Source organism: Taeniopygia guttata, chromosome 3 (assembly GCF_048771995.1).
Source record: "Taeniopygia guttata chromosome 3, bTaeGut7.mat, whole genome shotgun sequence".
Classification (NCBI taxonomy): Eukaryota; Metazoa; Chordata; class Aves; order Passeriformes; family Estrildidae; genus Taeniopygia; species Taeniopygia guttata.
In genome coordinates, this window is record NC_133027.1 from 64,926,362 (window position 1) to 64,944,775 (window position 18,414).

General features: G+C 40.8%; 1 long non-coding RNA gene across 1 annotated transcript in view; it reads left to right on the forward strand.

The window, feature by feature from the left end:
• The first annotated feature begins 16,162 nt into the window (after nucleotides 1–16,162).
• The window catches only part of LOC121469722 (uncharacterized), a 35,052-nt gene continuing 32,800 nt past the window's right edge, over nucleotides 16,163–18,414 (forward strand). The window contains exon 1 of the long non-coding RNA XR_005979888.2: nucleotides 16,163–16,300. This is a non-coding gene — a long non-coding RNA (uncharacterized lncRNA). The remainder of the gene's footprint in view (nucleotides 16,301–18,414) is intronic.

Here is an 18,414-nt window from a genome sequence, read left to right on the forward strand (position 1 = left end):
TGATGTTCACTTCCAGATAAGAGAACTGGGTCTTGCTCAAAGTTTACCATGGTAAAATTCACAGAGAAGGGATAAGCAAGAGAGCTAATTTCTGATTTATTTCACTATGTGGGAGGGCTTTTTCTGTCTCCCTTTTCCCTTTCTAAACTTCTTGGCTACTATAGTCTCTGTTCCTCTGTGCCAGCCACAGGGCTGGTGGAACCTCTCAGTGGGGCTGCACCCTGAATATCTCCGTGGTTTTATCTTTTCCCTCTTGAGTGTTTTGACTGCAGGGTCAGCAAAAGAGAGTTTCTAGAGTCCATGAACAACTCCCAGCCTCTTTAATTGCTTAACCGATTTGTCTGTGTCACAAGACCTTACTAAGGGTGCACATGATTTGGGAGAACTGAGCAAAGCCCCAAGAGGATGTTCATATACTTTGAAGAGCAGTAATTGATGTTACACCAATTCACTTGTAGTTAAACTCTGAACCAGTTCAGTTTATCTATTCAGGAATGCTGTGGTTCCATTTAACAGAACATTACAGGGAATACTCAACTTAGTAAAACCTTTTCTGCAATTCAGAAGCAGGAGAATTTTTCATGTGTGCTTAATGCCAGCACTAGAGGCTGACAGGACCTCTGTCCCTTCATCAGGAGCCAAACTGGATATATTCATGATGTGAATGTATTTTTATTGGCATTACCACAGGTGCACTCAGCACTTGCGTCTCAGCAAGACAGAAGGGCTATTTTCAAACTGTTGATGCAAAACAAGCTGAAACAACAGCATCCATCACACCACCAAATTGTCATTCACAAGAAGTATGGAAGCAATTTTTGTTTAGATAAAATTTGCTGGTAAGACAGCAATGAACATGAGATATTCAGCATTCTAATAAAATAGTAATGCTGCAAGCTCAGCGGCTCATGAAACATTTACAATCTGCAGCTAGTAAAGTGCAAACAAGAGATTTAAGCACTAGATGGATGGAAACCAGTTAGAAGATTAACGGAAAGATTATTCCACACAGGTTAGAATGAGGTTCATTAAATGCCTATCAGTTATCTCATTTGCTGTAGGAGACAGGGAGGGCTGTGGGACTGCACCTGTTGAAGCAGGGCTCATCCTCAGTGCCAGTGTTAAGCCAAATGAGCACTTCTTTCCAGCTTGTAGTTTCTTTTGCTTCTCATGTCTCCCTGCATCAGGAATTTGCAGAAGCAGCACTACTAGTACACGTGCAGATTGCTATTCTTTATATATGAAACTAATTAAGTACCAGACTTGCAACAGGCTCTGGAGGGTGAGATGAGCAAGAGGGCACAGTATACACAGAGCTCTCCCATAAGTTCAAGATAAAGAGTGTAATTAAGGAGATCTCATACACTTTCAGATCAGGTAAAATTACACTCCAGGAAAATTATTTTATTCAGTGCTTGTTTGTTTTTTAACCTTTGATCCATTTTACCAAGGACTACAGGTAATTTCAGTTGTTACTATCACATCTAAGTGCTTCTCTATGGATCCGTCAGAGGTTAAAGATTAAAAGAAGGGTGTTGGATGAGATCAGACAGGGAAGCATCTAGATGCATCCCTTTGTGTTTTCTGCATTACTCTAGATGAGTAATTTTGATTCTTTTCTAAGCAGTTCTTCTATAATACAAGCAGCCCTTGCTTTTTGGTCTCTTAACTGTACAACAGGGCTCATTCACCAAGCTGTTCCTCTTCCTTTAAATCTGGCTCATAGTTATTAAAATTTGCATTTTAAGGAAAGCCGTGAGGCTTTCTGTACCACTGAATATGTGAGAAACAAACAAAACTTTCAAGCAGTAATTTCCTTTTTCTGTTGGTGGAGAAACATCTTTTTTTTGTGTAGAGAGTCCATAAGCAATGTAACCCTACTCAATCCAGTGCCTTTGTAATACTGTAGGCAATAGCAATAATCATCCTGGGTGCAATTATGAAGTGCCCTTGCTGCAGCTTGTGCCTGTCATTAACTCTGAGATTTCACTCTCTGTACAGATAGATACAATATTCCCACAAATACTAACACAAGCTTTGACTGCCAAGAAGAAATATATCAGCAGTGTGTGTGGCCACAAAAAAATCACTGCAGTATTTAATTTGAAAAGTTTGGGTTCATGTATTTTAGGTCTATTCTCAATCCCAAAATGCATAGCAATGTCAATAAAACCTAAAATGGGAACCCTCCTGCCCTGGTTCCTTAAGTGTGCTTCTGAGCATAATGGCTGAAGAAAAAGGCCCATGGTTTGGGGATAAAATGGTTAATTTATATAATAGACAGCAGAGAAGGCAAAATGCTTTTTGAAACAAGTATAGAGCTACTTAAGCTCACAGGAGAGCGCTGTTTGAAAGACAGATTGCATTATTTGTGACACTTCTTTGAATTGCTGCAGTAGGTGGGGGTAGATGGCTAAATGTAAGGGATGGAAGTGTTCTGAACCTGTTCAATTGCCAGCAGTACAGATTGTATCTGTAGTCACAGTTATGAGGCAAACTTACTGAGGTAAAGCAAACAGAAGCACTGAAGCTGAAATAATAATGTAGAGACTTTTGGGCTTCAAGAGCTTGGAAGTGACACAAGCTTAATTATTTTTAGGAGCAAGAAATATGTAGGGAAGGATAAAATAATCTGTATTGCTGTTGGCTGTAGACAGTGGAAGGTTTAGCATACAGAAGGTCAGGAAACTTTAAATAGCTTCTTAAGGTGAAGTTGTAAAGATTTTCATAGTACTGCACCCTGAAGTTGTCATTTTAGCACCTCAGAAACAGACCTGTTTTAGAGATTCAGAGAAGCCTTGGAAACAGGCAAAGATGAAAAGTTCAAGTACTTCTCAAAGTCAATGCAGGGATTATAGTAGTCCTCTCAGGCTGTGTTAGTTTGCCATCTTCTTATAAAACATTACATAAGAAGGAAACAGGCAACTGAGAAAATTGTAATATCCCTGTTATTTAAAAACAGTAGAGAACTTAACTTGAAAAATGACATGAAAATATGAATGATGTTTTAAATAAAATGTTGTCACTTTTAAAAGGTAATATTTACTTAATTTTAAAAAGTTTTACACTCCTACATACTTGTTGCGGTGTTTTCGGTTTTCAATGAAAAATGAATTCTTATTTTTCTCAATAAGAAATCTGGCTGAAAGTATGCAAAATATCCAGGATTTTTTTTGTAGTATTTTGGGAAACAGGACTTCTGGCCAACTTTAGTAACCTGATTAGATCAGAGCAAGTACAAAGGTAAAGTCAATTGTTAGAGCTGCATGTTCATTAAATCTGTGTTGCAATTACAATGCCCTCTGAATCTCAGCAGCATTTTCCCCAGCTGTAGTTGAACTTTTCCTGAACACAGGGCATTTTGGATATAATCCTGGGCAATGTGCTCCAGGATAACCCTGCTTGAGTAGGGAGGCTGGAACAGATGACCCACTGTGGTCCCTTCCAACATCACAGGACCCATCCTGGGATTCTGTGTCACAGGGACAAGTTTTACAAAGGACCGAAGGACTACTTCAGAATCACACAAACACCTCACAGGGCCTTCCAAGGACAACTCTGTGTATGGACTTTAAATGCTTCACATTTCTTTGAGCTCACTTTGAAATCTGACAGCCGAACCATAAAACTGTATCTAATACTCTTAGCAATTGTTGTTACTGCTACCTATATTATTGATATAAATAGTAGCAGAAACTTCTGGCATAGGATGTGTCAAAGTACATTTATATTATTTATAAATGAATATTTATATTATTTATAAATGAATAATATTTTGGTCAGTCACTCAAGTAAGCATGCATAAAGGCTACCTGTAAAAGCAGAATGTTGTTAGCATATAGCAGAGAGAGTTTGTTTACTCTGCTTGGGGAAAGCAGGCTACCTGTGTAATTATTTCCTTAGTGAGTCTGCATAAAACTTCTATTGCATTTAATTCAACGCAAAACATTTTCTATATTTCATGTCATGGGTAGGAATGAAAATGGAGATTGTTCATCAATGCTGATATGTGATATAAAAAGAGCTGAGAAGCCAAGGGTATGAGAGTGCATAAAAATGTTTTGTGTCCTGACCAGTACATTGCTTCAAAAAAAATTTTACAATCAGCCCCAATTGTTCATTCCTCCCATGCAGAAGATACTCACATATTCATTTTTAAAAGGGCAAATCAACCATAATTCAGTTTATAAACTGTGAAGCTGGTTGCGAATGTCTGGATGAATATTCATTAGAATCTCTTAATCTGCCATCGACTGTGATTCATTAGGCATATGTAAATATCACTCACTTTAATTGCCCCTAAACTGACTTAACATAATATTGTCATTAGCAAATTATTAGTTATTTGTGTAACTAATGGTACATTATGGTGTACACGTTAAATCGCTAAATATACGATTACAATTATGATGATGTTTTATGCGGGGTGCTTTGTAAACTATTTGATGAAATATAATGGAGCCAAATCAAATCTGGTATGTTAATAAGACAGTTGTGGAACTTCATTATTGTATTTCTACACCTTGGTGACTGGTCTAATATGTGAGCCTTTACCCCACCCTGTGCTTCAATGGATTATGGATTGGCTTCACTTTCCAAATGCAAGACTGGCATGGTATTCCAATGCCTGCTTGCCCTTTGTTTTACCTAATGAACTTGGTTCCAGTTAATTATTGGTGAAAATGCCCCAGCTTGCTGTGGCAAGACCTTCTCACTAAAAGGCCAGGGGGAGGGAGAAGAAAATATCACGTTTGCAGTATGAAGTGTTAATCGGCCTGCTCGGGAGTGCTGCTGTTGAGGTAGCAGTGCCTGTAACCTGCTGGTTTTTCTGCAATCTGTTAGTGTATCCTAGGATTTTCTACTTTCCTGGACTCTTAACTCTTGACTCCTACTCACTTGTGCAATGAGAAGCCTTGCCTGGAATGTTTGATTCACCCATTCTCCTGCACTTCCAATAGTTAGGCATGAAACAAGCAGTTTTTAAGATGACAACGTTATGGTGGTGAAACCTTCAATTAGTGCTGTTAAAAGGATTTTAATTACAAGGCTAATGATAACTGGAATATGTTTGTCCAAAATGGATGAATGGTATCCTCAAAGGCTTTTATTAAGTCTTGTAACTACATGCAAATGTATTTATGAGTGTGTTAATGTTTATAGACCCAGGAAGTTAAGAAAGGGCTGTTTCCCATTCCTACATATTTATTCAAGATGCATTTAATATGGCAGTTACTTTATTTCTTTAAAAAGAGCTTATTAAGGCATATTTACTAGGAACTAATTAAAATTTAATGAACACAGATCTGTTTGCAAATTAATATGAAGCCTCTGAAAGAATATCCTGCATCAAGTGGTTCTCCAGCCATTCTTCAGCCACGCTGCTCCACCTGGGACCTGGCACCTCGGAGGTGCTGGAAATTGGGCTGTACCTTCAGTCAGCAAAGTGGAGGCAATTCTAACAGCTGTACTTCTGCTCCTCCAATCAAACAAGAGACTTCACTCTCAGTTAAATAGATGCAGATGTCATGAATGTCAAAGAAAATTTTTCACTGGGTTGAAAGGACTTTGGGACAGATGCAAAATATCAAATGATTATTAAAATAAATTAGCGAAAGGCATCAGAAACAGATGCTGAGGATGCAAAATGGAGCTATCACATTAGAAAACTGGTTCAAAATGCTTATTTACTTGCAGTGTTGGCTAAATGAAAGCTGCAGCTTTCCACTGACTCAGCTGAAAATGGGCAAAAAGCCCATTTTGATGTGACCTTAATTATAATGATTTACCTTAATTTGGTTAGAAACAGAGTAGTGTTAAACCACAGAAAACACTTCCAACATTTGGAAAACAAAATAAAAAACTCAAATGGGATTGTGTACTAATTTAATGGAAACAGTCCATATTCTTATGCAGACATTCCCTAAAATTTGCAGGTACCAAGTCTGGCGCCACTCCCAGCTGTAAAGCAGGCCTTTGGAACCAATCAAGGGTGCTCAGATGCTGTTCAGAAGGTATTTGCAAGAAACTCATGGCAAATTAATTGCAGAATAATTCACATAAATTATTATCTGGGTAATTTTAAATAATTAATCAAGCAGGAGAAAAGGACACATTATTACATAATTTGTTCCATCCTAACAGAAACATAAATAATGCTCCATAAGGATAAAATAAAATGCACTTAGTGACTATTAAGTCCCATCTCAAACCTCACTGAAGGCAGCAGGAATGCTCCTCCAGGTCTGGTATGGACAGAATATGTAAGAGACAGAAGCAGAAGATGGACTGTGAGATGGGCTGTATAACAAATCTATTTCTAAGGCATATATAAATGTAAGGGATGATGAGATCTGCAGGGAGGGCAACTGGTAATAAAACCTCCAGTTCCACCCTTTGAAGACCCCATTCTGGTGTCCAGTGAGCTCTGTAGACTATCCCTATGATATTGGAAGGTTGCTCCTGATGGTTGGAAGCCTTTGGAGGGTGAAAGAGGAGGAAGGGAGGAAATGACCTTGGAATCATGTGTGGTGCTGTGATGCAGGACTCCAGACCTGTTTCCAGCTCTGTCACTGCAATGCTGGAAAACCTTGGATGGATTAGATTTTGCTTCTCCTTCTGTAAAGCAGAGATAGTGGTGGGAAAGAAGCACAGGCTTGTGGATGCAAAATCAGCTGGTTAGAGAGATTCCAGGCAATCACTGTGAATTGTCCACCTGAAATAATCTGGTTTAACCTTTTTTATGGAGGGCTTTCTTCCTACATTGCTGATTTTTCAACCTGCAGCCATACCAGCAGTTGCACTGATGCCACAGAGGGGAGAGAGTTTTATCAGTGCAAGGACAGGGACTGAAATATTTTTTAGCAAAGGTACTTGGGACTACTTCGTAGAAGGCCTTCTTAATTAAGAACTCAGGAAAAAAGTGAATCCACCATGGCTGAGTTCACATGTAGGACAAGAAGTTTGCATTGATGTTAGTTGTAAATGGAGGAAAAAAACCAAACAACCAAACCAAAGATAAAGTGATTTTGTTATGTTAGAATGTTTGGGTTGCTTGTTAGAATACTTTCTGATTAGTAAACCATCTGCCAAACTAAAATGTTTTAATAATAAAACTACCATAATGTGATGATTAAATACAATGTAAGGTTGATTTTAAATATGAATGCTTGCAACATGAGTAAGAGGTACACACCTGAAAAACATACTTATTGGTAGGAAGAAAAATGTTTAGGAAAAGGTCATGCAAAACAGATATCATAAAACACAAATTACTCACTGGAATAGGACAGTTAGCAGAACTCTTCTTGAGATGATGAAATATATTGCCAAATTCCTTGATGTTGTGGGTCTGGGTTACAAAGATAAGCAAGATGCCTTGAAGGAAAGCAATTACTCTGATCCTGTACCTGCAGTACTTTAACTCTGCCCCTTGCCTTCTGCTGAGGGAGGCATGTGAGCTTCTGCAGTAGATTCAGGTTTTGTGGCACACAGAGTCTTCCTCGTCCACTTCTCCTGGGGCAATAATATTCATAAAACATTCATCATCTCCAGGGAACAGGGCTGCACATGCTGAGGGAGGTTCAAAAGGCTGGCATGGCTTAAGCAGGTTCTTATACTGACCTCCTGCACACAGGCAGGAGGTGGAAGTTCTTGGACAACTTCTCCCCTCCCTCCTATCTCTGCTTCAAGACCAGGTTTGTGCTCTTAGAAGGTACTGACAAGCCTTCAAAAGTGTGAAAGTGTGTGCTACCTTACCATTGTGTTTGGGGCACACCTGCAGGAGCCCACTTGCCATTGTCCCTCTCAGGTGTAAGACACATCAGTGCTAACACCAGCCTGGTGCTTCTTGGAGGTGTGTCCTTCCTTCTTGGAAGGAATTTTCAGTCACTACGGAAAACCAGTGTGGCAGTCCCTTGGAGGAGGATGTGTCTCACCTACTCACATCCAAAAGCCTATTCATAGGCTGTGCCTGACCACATGGGGAGGGTGAGCAATGACAATGCCTCAGACATGTAGAGACAGGTATGTTTGTATCCCGTGTACAGGTATTGATGATTGCGGGTAGGGAGTGAGTTGGGGGAAAGAGGAACAGAGTGGATAATTGAAGAAGACTCAGTTTGCTTTGGATCCTGACTATAAGTGGCATCTCTTGTACCTTGAACAGTATTCAAAGCTAACTAATACTATTTCAGCCCAGGCCAACTCAAGCCAAGGTACCAGGTACACACACGTACCAGAATTTCTCCTCATTCTCTCTTAATTTTTATATCAGAGCTTGCAAAGGGCTCTCCTGTTATAACCAGAACCTGAAACACAGACTTTGACTCCCAGACCTCTATAGAACTTTTAAAATCCCTTTAGTCTACTTCATTCACCTCCTTTTCACATACTCCTGGCAAAATGAGAAACCATACTTCCTACTGTTACACAGGAAAAAGATACAACTTCTTGACTCTGTTTTGTGAGAAAAGTATCTGACCTGCACTTTTCCTGTTATGTAACATTTTATAATATCATGCTAGATGGGGGTGAAGTCATCTGGATTAAGCATGCTCTTAAAATATTGAAAAAAAATCAGAAAAATTGCTATGTGGATTGAAAGCACACCTGGAGAACCTCTGGAGCAGTTAATGGAGAAGACATAGAGTGAAGACCTGATCACATGTTAAATTACTGGTACTTTCAGTCCAGTAATGGGTAAGCAAATGGGAGGAAGCAGAGGAGAACTGCTGGGGCTGCTGAGAGCAGTGCTCATGGTAGGGGTCTGAGGTTGCCCCTGGATTCAAGCCAGCTCTTCAAAGCCAGTTTTCGAAGGTGCAAATTCAGGACAATGATATGTCCTTGCTTTTGCAAAGAATCTTTCAGATCCATGGGTTAAAAGCTGCTCGTTACTATAATTATTCTTTTTGTTAGTACACATACATAAGCATCTAACTTCAGGTTATTTTAATGATGAATACTTTAAGTGGCAATGTGGTGGTTGCAGTACTCTCTACTGGCTATTAATCTACGAAATCAAGACATATGCCCATATGGAGTATACATGCATATATATATATGCATATGGAAAGTTTGCACCAAGGTTCACAGTTCTGCTTAGGAAGACACCTTTTAAGGAGTCAAGCTTGCAGGCCTTAAAGAAACAGAGACCATACCATCACCATCACGTTGCTTATCTTGTCTGATCAGATGAAGCAAGGGCTCTCTGAGCCCAGGGAGTTTGAATCACAGAAAATCAAAATCCATTAAGTTGCAATACATTCAAGCTGCAATTGCTACAGATTAGAATTCAGCAGAGAACTTTGCATAATGCCAAGAGGTGACCTTTTTCTGGGGTGCTCTCCTGCGATTGTTGGGACCTTGTAACAAATGCCTAGTGCCATTTAACGAAGGAATGACATATCTCTGATATGCAAATTTTTACAGCACAGCAATTAAGCGGTTTAGAATTTTACGACAGTGTTTGGGCTTTATACAACAAAAAAAGGGCCAATAAAGGGCTGTGATGGATGGGCTAATCCCCACTGGAAATATACCATGTAATCTCATGGAGACAATGCATTATGGATAGCATTGTGATTATTGGTGGTTAATATCTCCCCCTTCTCCTCCCACCCTCCCCTGCCCACAGCCTCCCCCCTCCCCTGCTCCCCGCCTGATGAAAACTGCATGGCTGCCACATTGTTGGGGGCACAGGCCTGGGATACAGATGGGAAAGTTGGGCCATTGCAATCTGCTGCACGCACGGACGACAGTGAAAAGGGGGCTTGCAGCGAGGCAGCTTGTCAGCAGGGGACAGGGCTGGGGTCCATATGCCTCTCTTCTTCTCCCTTCTGTCACCGAGTCTGCTGCCACATCCTGCTGTCGGGGGACACTTTAATGATGAGCATGTTTTAAACAGTTTTGCTTACCTAGCGGCAGCTTTTCAGGCAAGGGAAGCTTAATTAGACACCTTCCGCAGTTTTGGTGGGTTGTATTTTTCTGTAGGTGTCTGTCTGTCTGTGGGTCCATCCACTGCCCTCGCCCCTGCTGCAGGGCACTGGGTGCAGCTGCGGTCCTTGCATCTTGCCATCCTCCACCTGCCACAAAGGGCACATCACTTTCACTCCACGTGCCTCTCCCTGGCCATCCCTCTCCTTGTTGCTTGCAGCTTTTATCTGAGGTCTGCTGTGGAACTGGCAGAGGTGTTTGTAGCAAGCGTGTACTTCACATGTAGAATTTGCAGTTTCAAGCACGGTGAGAGAGCTGTGATAGGGGCTGATCCTGAAATGTGACATTTGCTTTGGATGCATGATAGCGAGATAAGAGTTGGGAAGTTTAACTATGTTTTTGAAAGCAGCTTGTAAAATTAGCTTGTAAAAATAGAAGGAAAAAACCATATCTGGCTGCTGTTTGGAGTGCCAAAGTAAAATAATTTAAAGCCTGAAGTCACTATCTTGCTATTTGTTCACTATCTCAAAGAGCCAAAGAGCCAAATAAAGCTATTTGTTTGTCTTTCTTTTTCCTTGATCTTTTATACCCTTGATTAGAGCTGCTACTGAAGTACTCTTTTTTTGGGGGTTTTTTTGGTTTTTTTTTTTTTTTTTTTTTTTTATGGCATAATAGGGGACTGGGATAAATTGATTCAGTTGTTTCTTTAAAGTATTTCTTAGGTGACCAGAAATTCCATCAGTATATATTGTAGCCAAAGTTAATTAAACATTAATTTTACAATAACAAAAATTCTGACCTGCTTGACCTTGTGGAAAACCCCTTGGCAGTAGGGTTCTGGGAAGCAAAAGTAGCATGGGGATTCCCAGGCAGGGTTCCTTAGCTGGCAAGCCTGTGGGGCAGGGGGAATGAGATTGGTAGTAGATTTGCTGGGGCAAATACAGTCCCTCCAACAACACAGGGGCCTTCCACCAGGTCTGATCGACTCCTATGAACTACAGAAAGCAGAACAGTTTGTATGGAAGAAATTGTTTCAGCACTAGCTCTGGTTTCCCACAAAATCTCCTTATGGTCATTTCCCAAATAGTATCTAGCCCTCACAGAGGGAAGTTTACCCTCACTCCTGCCTTTAGGCTAAGAGGAGCCTGAACATGGTGTGCTCCTATTTAGCTCTCAGAGTACATTTGTTACTTAATCACTAAGCTTCCCTCTCCCTGGCTGTATCAGTGAAGATAGTATTGAGGGCAACAGCTGAAATAAACAGCTGGATAGACAGATGGATTGATGGGTGGATAGCGGGATGGAGGTATATACATATAGATAGGCAGATGTTGGGAAATAGGTATGGACAAGGATTTTAACCATCAGATAAGTCTTTTGCTAGGTTGGGAACAGTCAGCAAGAACTCTCCTGCTTGAAACCTCAGGCCTCAAGCTAAAACACTTCTGAACCCAGCACAATGGGCTAACTCTATTCTTGTGAAACAATACATGTTGCATGCTGGTTTAGGCCGGGATAGGGTTAATTTTCTCAGTAGCCAGGAGGGGGCATGGCTAAGGCCCAGATATTATTCTATATCACCTTATGTCAATCATGGGGGCCAAAGGAAGAGACTCTCTCTGGCTTCTGAGGAGAGGGGATTCCTTCTGCTCAGGAGAAAATGTGCCAGGGAAAATCTGGTATTGTCATGGACTTTCCATGTAAATTGTTTCTTTGTCTTATACCTTTGTTATTAATATTGTTGCTGTTGTTTGCTTATCTCATTGCTGTTGCCAGTAAATTGTTCCATCCCAATCCATGATCTTTGCCTTTAGGGCATTCAATTGCAGGAGGAGTGAGTAGTAATGTGGTTTTAACAGGAGTACTGAATTGGAGAATACCATTTCTAAACCACAATGTTGTGTCATGCAGCAACTTTATCACATTTTCCTATACAGAATGGGCCAAAATGAAAACCCTGCACAGCTAGTGGTTTGAGAGCAACATCTTTGCAGTTGTAAGTGGGAAGCCCATAAAATGTTTGTTTTCTGTGGTATTTTTAATATTGTCTTTTTCTGCCACCTGACAAATAAAATGTATTTCATGTAAGGGTCAATTTCTCTTTACAACACAATGGAGGTAATCAAAATAAATAAAGTACTTCCTAGCAGTGGGTCTGTCTGGCTTTGAAGGAGTGATATAAAAGAAGTGAGAAGGTTCTTGCAATCTTCATGTTTTAATATATGGCAGAAAATACAGGAATACAGCACCTTGTATGACAGATGAGGGACTGTGCCAGGAGAAGGATGAGTAAGCCATCTAATGCCTTTTTCAACAGATGATATTTAAAAGAAAAAAAGGTAAAACCCAATAGGCATCATACCTGAGTAGCAATTTCCACTTTGTTCCTTTCATTCCTGTGGGAAAGAATCCCTTCACAAGGCATTGCAATCCTTATGGGTGGGGAAAAGGGTCCTTGGCAGGTTAATCATTTTGGGAGACCTTGACCATGCTGTTTCCTTCAATCTGCTCATCCAGGCAACTTACTTGACACATGCCTAACCTAGTTTTCACCTGAGCCAAGATGGTTCTCTGCATCTTTCTCCTTGCTACAACCCAATGTCCAGATCCTCATAAGAGGGATAACTGACCACCTGGCATGGGTCACCACTCACTGCTACTTGTCACAGTGGCAAGTGTAAAGTAATGAAGCCTGGGAGCAATTACATATCTCTAGTTTCTGATCCTGAATGGAGGTGGAAGAGCTTGGCAGTATTTGGCGCTCAATAGAAATACTTAATGTCACCCGGGTCATGCCACTGCGAGCAAGCCTTCCCCTCACTGCCATCCATGTGTGGGTACAAATAAATGTTTATGTTGGCAACGTGGTACAGCTTTACTGATTACGGCAGTAAAGGATGTGAGAGGATGGTTGGCACTTGTTTACAGTAATAAAAGCACCTTATAATACTAACCAGGGAGTTCCAGGCTATACTAACTTGGAGATATCTTTAAGGATGACAAAATGAAGCTGTGATATTATTATCACCTGTTACAAAGTGTCAACAGACCTGCTGAATCCCATAAGAAGTCAAGAGTCCAGCTTCTGGGCTTCCTCCCCTTCTTGGTAACTTCTGTGAAACTTTTGCATTAGAATTTGAGTACCTAGAGCAGAGATGACGAGGTACTGTGCATGAATCTTCAAGGAAAAATCATCTTTGACCTGAGTCTAAACAGAAGTGGAGTGACTCAACTTATAGAACATTTGGAATCAGATAGATATCTTAATGAGTTTAACTGAAAGTTTTCCCCAAAGTGTTAAGACTGTTCATGGAGTAAAAAAGCGTCACCTGCAAGGTGCAACAGCTTTCAACATTCAAACTCCAAACCCAAGGTCCCAGTTAATCAGGTTTCTTGAAGATTTTGTGAAGGTTAGAAGCTCTCAAGTAGCTTTTGTTTTCAAAGTTACAGTGATTCAGTTATGGATATTATCTGAAGTCACCACATGAGATAGTATTTTTTCTTTGCTTAAAACTCTCTCAAAAGACAACTATAAATTAAATTAAATTATTTCCAAATATTAAATGATTTCCAAATAATTTCCAAAGTGTTCTTTGAAAATCACTGCCACAGCAACTGCAAGTCACAGGTCACAGGATGGTGTGCAGCATTTGAACAAGGGGATACTATTAATTTTGGTAATCTCCATGTAATAAACATTTATATCTATATATCTATATATCTATATATCTATATATCTATATATCTATATCTATCTATCTATATATATATATATATTGCATTTCTACCAAGATACGGAATACTTGTATCTGCAGTTAGTGTTGCTTTGTATTTTGGATTCATGCATTTTGAGTAACTGGTAGGTGTCATAACATCACAGTTCCACTTGCTTTTCTTAAGTGTGCAAGTGTGCATAAAGCTACTCTTCTTTTGTTGCTCAGCAAAACTTGTGGCATCAGGAAAGTTAATTCCCATGACAGTGGTGGCAGAGAAACTGTTTTCATGGTCTTGAATAACAGAAAGATATATAGGTGAGATGGGTTAGAAAGATCAGACCTGAGACCATTTCAGTGCTCCAAAACAAATGAAGAATCTCCTGTTTGAATTTTAAGTGTCAATTTTAATTTTAAGTGTTATCAGCAAACAGTATCAGTCTGCCATTCAAATCTCTGTTGTTCCAGTGCCTGAAGCACTATGCTGGCACACGGTCATATCACATGCTTTTTTGAGGACCACCAGTTCCTGCCATTTCTAGGGCAGGAGAAAGGTGGCTATCACAAAAAGGGATTGAACATAAATAAGATTGTTTTCTCAGGGTAGTTTATTGAGGACTACTATTGTGTTGCACTGTTCCTGCACTGCTACTCTAAGAATAACAAAAGTAAAAGTGAAAGAAAACCTAGAATCTGAAAAATCTGGGGATTTTCCAGAACCTAGAGGTGATAAATTATAAGCTTGGTTTAAGTATAAGCAAATAATTAGAGTGAAGAAAGCTTAAATAGGCTGGGTCCTATTTGATGCTACATCTTTCTGTAATGAAAAGAAAGAGGCCAAATTTAATACTAACCAAATAGTTCATTCTCCCAGAGTAGTGTGGGAGATGGATGATCTCACATGGATCTCATTATCTTGCGATCTGCCTAAAAACTTGCCAAAATAATGATACAAATAAGAAAAATATCTCTGGTTACAATGAAAAGAAATGTATATAATAATGAGTTTCTAATTCAAAACATAAGCTAACCTGCAATTCACTGCAACTGCAAAATAGTGAATAGGTTATTCCTCTGTGCTGCTTTTTTTCCTGCCATTGTTTTATAAGAGGTGATAGTTGATCATAGTATTCAGAAATTTTACCCAGCTTTATACTTTATGTGGGCATCTAGATCAAATTTGGATGTGTCCATCTTTCATATCTATATGTTGTTCTGAAAAACAAATCAGTAACTTTAACAACACAGTGATTTGGAGTAGACTATTATAAGTATCTGATTTTGGTGGTATCACTAAAAGATTCAAATGCTACTTAATTTGTATGTATCGGGGGAAGAGGAAATAGGTTGGTTGTCATTTTTATTAATGCAAAAATGAAGCTTTCGGTTACAACATTGCATCAGAAATGCAATTTTCTTGTTTTCACTTACCTACATAAGGTTTTCTTTACTGTTATGTTTGGGGAATAATGTAATTATGTTCACAGAGTTGCTGTAGGAATTTAATTGCAGACAAGAAGAATAACTTCATAGCAAGGTAACACTTAATTATATTTTTAATTAATCTTTTGATATGTCTGGAACACTTCATGTGTCTGGAATCAGCGCTGATTTACTTCTTCTACTGTGAAGGGAAATCAACTTATGGTTAGGACTATGGATGAGACAACCTAGGAGAAGAGGCACAAAAATCACATGAAGACTGAGTTTTAGCTCAGATAATTTCCCACTTTTCCCACTAACATCATATGTCAGTCAGGATGAATGGGGTAAAGTAGGTTTTTTTCCTGAAAGCAAAAACTACGGCACAGTGAGGTGAGTTAACCACCAGATGGGATGCAGATATGGAGTCTGAATTGGATGTCAGTATCACACTGGAAAGTAGACCCAGGTCAGACAGGCTTAACTACGGCACTCAGATTTCTTTACTTCTAAGTATGAGCAGCCGCACGATGATTTACAGCCCTCAGATTTATGCACTCTAATTCCTCGCACTTCCTTAATTTGTCTGGTGCTCCTGAACGTCCCGGGCTCCGCCGCGCTTAAACGGCTCATTTTTCTCTACCTCAGCCGCAGCCGGGTGACAGCCGCGGTGGCGGAGTGACAGCGCAGGCGGTGATGGATGGCAGGGAGATGTGAGAGGAGAGGCCGGCAGGGCTCCGGGCCGGGAAGGCGCCTGGGGACGCCGTGAGGGCGGCGGCGCGGCCGGGGCGAGGCGCTACCGCCAGGAGGTGGCGCTGCGGGGCTTGGCGCTCCCGCCCGGCCCGGCTCCGCCGGCTCCGGCTTCATGGAGGGAGCTGCTATTAAAACAAACCAACCAAGCTCCCCCGTCCCCGCCGCACCCCCAAAGGGGCTGGTTTCCTCCCCACAGCAGCGGGAGTGGGGCAGCCTATGGCCGCCCTTCCTCCTCTCCCCGCCGCCCTGGTAAAACCGCCTGTGAAAACGCCTCCGGTCCTCGCGCGAGCTGATCCGCTGGGAAGGGGGAGCACCCGCGGGGTGCCGCAGGCTGGCCCAGGATTTGTGGCACAGAAGCAGGGCAGCTGAGGGAGTGCGGAGGCTTGGGAGCTCTTAACAGCCCGTCCGATTCCATGTGACATCCTTAGTCCATCGGAGAACGCTCGCCCCTGGCCCGAAGTGACCCCGGATACCAAAAATGGGTAGAGTATCTGGAAAGTGCCCATATTTATTGTTATTTTAAAGAGCTTTGAAAAATACAAATTCAGAAAGCCTGGAGGAGGGGAACAGATATTTGGGCTTGCCAAAGAAACTGCAAAGTATGCAAAATAATCAAGGAATTTTAACCTTCATTAGCACAGTGTACTCACCCACTTCACACGGCTGTGGACCTTTTCCCCTCCTCACTACCGTTGAACCCACCATTGCTAATAGTTGTTTGGCCATGTTGCCCAAAGTGTCCTTTTTTAAAGTGGATGTAATCCCTAAACCTCACTTCTCCCATCATTAACATGGGCATGCACAGCATGAGGTAATTTTTACGGAATAGAGTTCAGACAAACTGAATTTGGAAAAAGCATCCTGTTAAGATCGTGACTGATTGATAAAATCATATTCATAAGTAATACAACATGGACCCGATTCCAGTCTGTGTACACTCATTCACAGATGTTATTAATTGACAAATACATTAACAGCCTTCAACAAATCATTTGTGCCAGGGATTAAATCCAGTACTATTAACATTGCTTATGTTGCAGCAGAACCTTGGAGACCTTTTCAGAGATGGCACTCATTTTGCTAGGTGCTGTATGAATACAAAAAAAGGTGTCACTGCTCTACAGGATTGTAAGAAATCTTGCAGATTGGAAATCGCTTGAAGGCAGACTCAGAGAAACCCAAATGTGCTTGAAATCCCAAATGCACAGTTAGCAACTAGATTTGGCCTCTCCTTCATTAGAAAATGCTGTAGCAGCCCCAGACCTGCTCCAAGTCAGAGCAGTAGGCGGGGGGAGTTAGGAGGGGGTCCCAGCCTTGGCTGGGGAAAGCCACCTTTGCAGGAGGGTTCTTGGTGAGTTGAGTGGGAGCAGATTGCATTTATCATGTGCTGGGATTTAGTTTCCACACGCAGTCTGGTGGGGGTTTTCAGCATTGCCCTACAATGTAATTTGTGGTTTATTCCGTGTTTTATTCCATCAACACTGCTGAAATTGGGTTAGTCTTGCTTCTTGATGTTGCAAAATGTAAAGGTGGTTTTTGTAGACAGAGGGGTGTACTTCCTAACAACTTACACTTTTCTTACCAGGACTAGCCAGCAAGGTCATGAGGCTTTGCATGAGAATTTTCTTATAACAGTTCTTCATTGCAGATCTTATGAAATCAGCAATTAGAAATATTTCCTTGGAAGAAGGAGGGAGGACTTTTTTTTTGGCAAAGTTTTATCACATTGTTCTCTAACAAACCCTCCTATATGATGGTAAAAGGAAGTGCTTCTCACACAGTAATCATCCCGGGGTACAGCTGGTGTGAGTGTGCGGGGGGTGAGGGCTCTGGCAAGGAATTCACTGCAGTTCATTGCAGATTACACAACAGGAAAAATAGTGAAGTCGCTGCAGAAGAGTAAGACAGATAAAGCTAGACACAAAGGCAGAGATTTTAGTAACAGTTTTAAGAACATGTTAGTACAAGGACAACTTAAAGGTGTTAATGATGTTTGGTTGAAGTCATCCTGAAGTTAGCAGTACTGAGCAGACTGAGAACAATTGTTTTATCAGGGCCCTCCTTACAATCTGGCCTCCAATTTTGCTACTGCTTGTGCACAGAGTTAGCAGTCAGGAAAAAGAATGTCTCAATAAAATACAGCTTTAACATTGGAGACAGCTTACAATGTAGGCAAATCATAAACAAAAGAAGGGAAAATAGATAATGACAAAAGGCGAGAAAACCACCTTAACCCCCAAATGTGTAACTGCCCTCAAGCTGTCTCACAGATTTGAGCTCAGTAGGAGCCATGCAATGAGGCAGTAGTGTGCAGTTCATTGCTCCTAACTGAACACTGAAATAATACACTTGACATTAGGTTTGTATATGATGATTTGTATTTTATCAGCAGAGCATATGTGGATATGCCCAGGATGGCAGGAGTAATTAAGTACTTCAGTCAGGTATAACCCCAATGCTTCTGCAAACTGGCTGGGTTTTACCGAAACTGCTGAAGCTCCAGCATACCACAGGAAAGTCTGATCCAAAGCTGTTATGCAGCTTTTATGCATAACTGTTGCTCTGCATACAGCATACCTCTCTGTGTCACTGTGTA